General features: G+C 43.8%; 1 long non-coding RNA gene across 1 annotated transcript; it reads left to right on the plus strand.

The window, feature by feature from the left end:
* Window positions 1–5,076: 5,076 nt before the first annotated feature.
* LOC131891490 (uncharacterized) lies at window positions 5,077–6,103 on the plus strand. The gene is made up of 3 exons (XR_009374408.1): window positions 5,077–5,330; window positions 5,432–5,843; window positions 5,940–6,103. It is a non-coding gene; the product is annotated as an uncharacterized LOC131891490 (long non-coding RNA).
* The last annotated feature ends 162 nt before the right edge of the window (window positions 6,104–6,265 follow it).

A 6,265-nucleotide genomic window follows, 5' to 3' on the forward strand; every position in this document is an offset into this window, starting at 1 on the left:
AAGAAGAGAGTTGGACTTGTTTAAACTAGCCTGGATTCTTGAGGGCTTGAAGGTGCAAAACGCACGTTAAGCCTCTACGGTCACTACAATTGACCCTAAATCCTGGGTTGAGGCAAAGCTTATGAATGCTTTTGAAAACGTTCAATATTAGATACCTTTCGTACCTTCTCTGAGTACTGCACAATCCCAACCTTTCTAACCTCTCCCAATACGAGAGCTCTCTCCTATCCTCAATGTTCTTAGTTAAAATTTTTGGACCTGCTTGAGCTTTTGCAAACCTGCTGAACTAATTGGAGCCCAAATGGGAGAGGCATATTCAAGATGCGGCTGAACAATCGACTTGTACAGAGTTAGCATCATGACACTATCTTTGGACTTAAATGTGCGATATATCCACCCACATGTTTGTATAGCCTTACCAACTTTCAACTGGATATGCTCATCAAACTTTCCATTATCTTGGAGGACTACACCTAAATCCTTCATGGATGAGACCTGCTCAATGTCCTTACCTTCATCATCTAATAGTGGAGTGTCTAATGGCGTCGGCCCAAAGGTCATTGAGCGGAATTTCATTCCATTCAGTGCCATGTTACTCGCAGCAACCCAGGAGTAGATTTGGTTTAGGACCTTTGCCAGACAACCGGAATCCTGACCATTCCTACCAACTACCTATTTTGTATCATCAGCATAAGAAGAGATACTGACATTACTACTACCAAGCTTCTGAAGCGGAGCAATGAAGATAATGAAAAGGAGAGGACCCAAAATGAAGCCCTGAGGGACACCCGACTTGACATCATGCATGTCACTAAGGGATCCCTCAACCTTAACCAATTGCTTCCTACCACAATTGAAACTTCTTAGCCAATTGAGAACCTTGGCTTGGATCCCAATCTCATGGAGCCTGTTAACTTAAAGGCCATGATCTACCTTGTCAAAGGCCTTGGCAAAGTCGAGATAAACTACATCGACTGATTCATGGCTCTCCAGTCCCTCAATAACCTGTTCTATATACTCAATCAGCTGGGTAACCGTGCTAAAATGTGCTCGGAACCTATGCTGGTTAGGAGGAAGGACTTCATGGATATCAAGGAATTCAACAAGTTTGAACTTCATGATCTTCTCAAACACCTTTGCAATATTCGAAGTGAGAGAAATTGGCCGATAGTTACTAGGGAGCGACTAGGGGTCAAAACCTTTAGATTTGGCCCATTTTTTGAAACCGTCTCTGTAATCCTGGCAATTTTTGATCACACAAAGGGGGGCAAAATCTGGGTTTTGTGTCACAATTTTGAGCGATGCCTTAAGATCGCCTAGATTTAAGTCAAGATCTCCGCCTCAAAGGGCTTCCGCAATTGAAACTTGAGAAATGTGTTCACATTGGTCTCCCTTTTCTCGTTTACTCGTTTTTTTATGTTCTTGATCTGGTTCTGCGGTTCACGTGCCTCCAGGCAGGCACACGGGATCGTGATCAATGCGACCCAGTCTTTAGGTCATGATTTCAGACAGTAAGGGGGGTGGGTGTACACTATGTTCTAAGCATGCTCTCAATATTTGAGAATACTGTGTATATCTTTAAGCAGTACAACAACGGCATGACCTGCGGTCATGATTTCAGACAGTAAGGGGGGTGGGTGTACACTATGTTCTAAGCATGCTTTCAATATTTGCGATTACTGTCTATATCATTAAGTAGAAATAATTAAAAACCGAGGTTTTTGGGAAGTCAACCGAAAATTCTGGCACTGTTCATAGCAAAAAACAGATAATTACATTAATTTTGCCCAAAATTCTTTGTCGGTGTTATTCAGCGTCAGAGTGCTTTGTATTTTTATTCGCTGATGTCCAATATTGATTCAAATGATTGATTCCAACTCATTTCCTTAGAACCCGTGGGCGGAGAGTATCATGCTTGGCCTCGGAGCTGCCCATGTGAGCACCGTAGAATATTGGACCATTGAATGTAACCATCCACAGATCACTACATACACTCCACCCGAACTTGCCGTTGCTTTTCTTGATGGAACGCTCCCTGTTTTTGATGGAGTGGTTTCTTTTTCAAGTATAGAACATTCTGGATTGGGTCGGTATGGAGATGCACTGAATCCTTATGGTGATCTTATTGCTATGGCCAGGGCTTGGTGCTTAGTCAAAGATTTGGGGTTTGCGCTTGTGGGAGTCCCCACAGGACCTGATCATATCATTTTCAACGTACATCGAGTGTATGGACCCCTCATGTACTCCCATTTGTTTGCTAATTGGCAGCAAGTCTACACAAATACGGATATGAGTTTGTTCACTTCAGAAGGACACCGCCGGAATGTCAGGAAAGGAGGCTACTTACAAACTGTTCACCTGTTACGCAAAAACATTGCTCTTTTTAACCTGTAAATTCCATTCTGGGTTAATGGCAATATTCCTCATTATACATTGTGACACTCATTTGCCATGGCGGTGAATAAAAATCCTTGTAAAAATGGGAAATAAAAATCTCAGTATGGCTCAAAGTGCTCATTCCAAGCACTTGAGGCTCGTGGGCGAAGTGTCAGTCATTTCTTTTGTATTTGTGTGCCTCATACCTAAAACCATTCGACATTTTGAAGTCTGAGGCCCAATATGTTTTTGAGTTTTGTTTTCAACTTTTATTCACAATAGGGGACGATTCAAATCCATCTGAGTGTTATTGGATGAATTTTTAACATCGTGGGCTTTTACAGTTTCAAAAAAGTTTCTATATGAGCTATTTGGGAAGTCATGATCCGTTTGAACACCGAACTATATAGGACACCGACTTGGACAGAGCGGTCAGAGTCCAAGAAGATTCAAGATTAAATCGAGCAATCCCACAACAACACCGTTGTGACGAGGAGTAGTGTTTCTGTTGTTGAGTCCGGCATGACTGGTCCATCCAAGACGTCGAAAACGTCTTCCCCAACCAGGGTTGAGCTCGCTTGAAAGAGGCGGAATTGGAGGCCACGTTGCTAATGAGCCACAATCTGGCACTGATCCAAGAAGAAAAAAGAAGAGTGCAATGCTCACGAGAAGACCAAGCTCGTCACATCCAAATGGAAAAGGAACCCCACAATTGTCGAATTCAACTCGAGAGACAAGAAGACGAGATAAGTCAGAAATATAAAGCCAATGCGAACAAGGGCCATTTCAAACCTTTGGAAGCAGCTTGTCTAGAAATTGAAAGCTGGAAGTTGTTGGACTTTGGGAACGCTTTACATAAAATGAACAGAATAGATGCAAATCAAGATTTAGACATGATAAGATCCCACGAGCTTCCCGGCAACCAATCAAACCCGGCAACCCAAACAGTGGACATGAATTGCTAAATTGATTTTTGCTGGCAAAGTTTATTGATCACTCTCATTTACCCAAGTCGGAACCTGAAGTTTTGGATGGATCTGACCCAACATCCTGCAGAGTGTTCATTCATCCTAGCATTCGATCAACTTATGGCAAGTTAAATGAGACCTTTAATGTGCTCATTTTCCGACGCTACGGCAAGAAGGCCCATTGTTGCTCGGAAAGTAAGATCAATCGTGGTTACCCAACCTTGATTTTGATGGATACTCTTGATCGTATGTAACGTTCAACAATTGTTCAACTGCGGTCATGATTTCAGACAGTAAGGGGTGTGGGTGTACACTATGTTCTAAGCATGCCCTCAATATTTCCGATTACTGTCTATATCTTGAAGTAGTACAACAACTGCATGACCTGCGGTCATGGTTTCAGACAGTAAGGGGGGTGGGTGTACACTATGTTCTAAGCATGCCCTCAATATTTCCGATTACTGTCTATATCTTGAAGTAGTACAACAACGGCATGACCTGCGGTCATGGTTTCAGACAGTAAGGGGGGTGGGTGTACACTATGTTCTAAGCATGCCCTCAATATTTCCGATTACTGTCTATATCTTGAAGTAGTACAACAACGGCATGACCTGCGGTCATGGTTTCAGACAGTAAGGGGGGTGGGTGTACACTATGTTCTAAGCATGCCCTCAATATTTCCGATTACTGTCTATATCTTGAAGTAGTACAACGACTGCATGACCTGCGGTCATGGTTTCAGACAGTAAGGGGGGTGGGTGTACACTATGTTCTAAGCATGCCCTCAATATTTCCGATTACTGTCTATATCTTGAAGTAGTACAACAACTGCATGACCTGCGGTCATGTTTCAGACAGTAAGGGGGGTGGGTGTACACTATGTTCTAAGCATGCCCTCAATATTTCCGATTACTGTCTATATCTTGAAGTAGTACAACAACTGCATGACCTGCGGTCATGGTTTCAGACAGTAAGGGGGTGGGTGTACACTATGTTCTAAGCATGCTCTCATTATTTCCGATCACTACCTATATCTTGAAGTAGTACAACAACTGCATGACCTGCGGTCATGTTTCAGACAGTAAGGGGGATGGGTGTACACAATGTTCTAAGCATGCCCTCAATATTTCCGATTACTGTCTATATCTTTAAGTAGTACAACAACGGCATGACCTACGGTCATGATTTCAGACAGTGAGGGGGGTGGGTGTACACTATGTTCTAAGCAGGCTCTCAATATTTAAGATTACAATCAATAGCCCAATTGTTATCTACATCAGTGAGTACAGTAGACCGATACTCTCAAGTATAGTGTTGATGTGCTCGTTTGAGTTGGTAACTTAACAAGTGGTTCTCCCTGCTCTGAAAGCTTCTTAATTCAAAAATTGAGAATAGTGACATGAGCGTGAGTATGCTTGCAACCATACTCAGAGGCAGTGAGCCTAATTGGTGCGGAGACAAGCACACTAAAAAGGCCAGTGGGTGGAATTTCTCCCTGTCTTTTTCATGCCCAATTTGTAACTCATGCCGAAATGGAAGACCTGAGCAACTTAAAAAAACAATACTCGGATGGGAAATGTAAACCGAGTAGGTTCCTGAATCGTGCTCGCCACCATGGGCGTACTTAAGCCATTTAACCGCCGCAATTCCGGTGCTTGAGGCATCAGTGAACATTAAAATCCCCTCAGACCGGCCTTTTCCCCGAATCTTGTGGACCTCTTGTACGTACATCTTGCCGCCGCCGCCTCCATCGCCGCCGTCGCCATGGATGTCCCCGTCAAGGGTGGATCTCGAGTGAGGGATCATTTGAACCTGGAGCGTGTGCTGGAGCTCGTCCGTGAAGTTGGAATTGAACGGGAATTGCGCCATCCTAAGGGAAAGCCTCTGTAGGTGGAGGTGGCCAAAAAGTACAACGCCTCTGAGGGGTTACAAGGGGATGATCAATACAAGTCTGCCAGCTTGAAACGGGCCTGGAACAACTTAAAGGTTCGTGAGCTGGACTGAGCACTTGCATATTGGTTTTCGCTTCTGTGTTGGATTGTTTCAGTTATTATTATTAATTCATTCCCGTCACTTGTCATTTTCAGGTTCGAGCTCGGAAGAAAAAATCTGCGTTTGTCAAAGACCTCAAAAAGACGGGTGGGGGTCCACCGCCCTCGCGGAGATTGAGCCATTTTGACCGGGATGTATTGGCTGAAGCGGGAGATCGGATTGAATTTGAGTCCAATTTTGATTCCGAGAGTCAGTTTGACCGAGCTGCCCAAGAACGAAGTGAAGCAATAGCGTTGCGTGACGAGTCTGACTACGAGAAGATTCAAGAGGTGGAACCGTGCATTGCGGAGATTCGGCTCGAGAATTGCCTGGAACAAGACATGGTTCTTGTTGAGGAAGGTCAGCCTCTGTCATTCCAGCTTCTACCAATCGGTGTTGATGCCGCCAACAGGGAATCCGATCCAAGCCCATGACAGAAGGACGTTAAAGCTCAAAGAATTGAAAAAAGTAAGTAGCTATTTCGAACAATTCTTTGTGTTTTAAATAAGTCATTTGTGTGACAGCTATGCCAACAGTTGACGTCTTATTCATTATTGTCCATAGCCAAGGACCCTGCTATCTTGTTCTACCTGAACCCTAAACAAGGCCAACTCCAATCGGAAGACTTGACTGATGTGACGCCGCAACTGTCATTGCCTCGTTCGTCACCACCTCGTTTGTCACCACCTCGTTCGTCACCACTGATGTCACTCGTCAATTTGTCAATTCGTCACTCGTTCAATTGCTTCAATATCAAGGTAGTACGGATAACTTTAACTTTGTGTCTTATTGAATGATAATTCTACCGGATATTCTAATGAACATAAAACTGTTTACAGAAACTGCTCGTCAAGGGCGCTTCAATCTGAAGAGGAGCTAGTTGATCCAGA

Source organism: Tigriopus californicus, chromosome 12 (genome assembly GCF_007210705.1).
Source record: "Tigriopus californicus strain San Diego chromosome 12, Tcal_SD_v2.1, whole genome shotgun sequence".
Lineage (NCBI taxonomy): Eukaryota > Metazoa > Arthropoda > Copepoda > Harpacticoida > Harpacticidae > Tigriopus > Tigriopus californicus.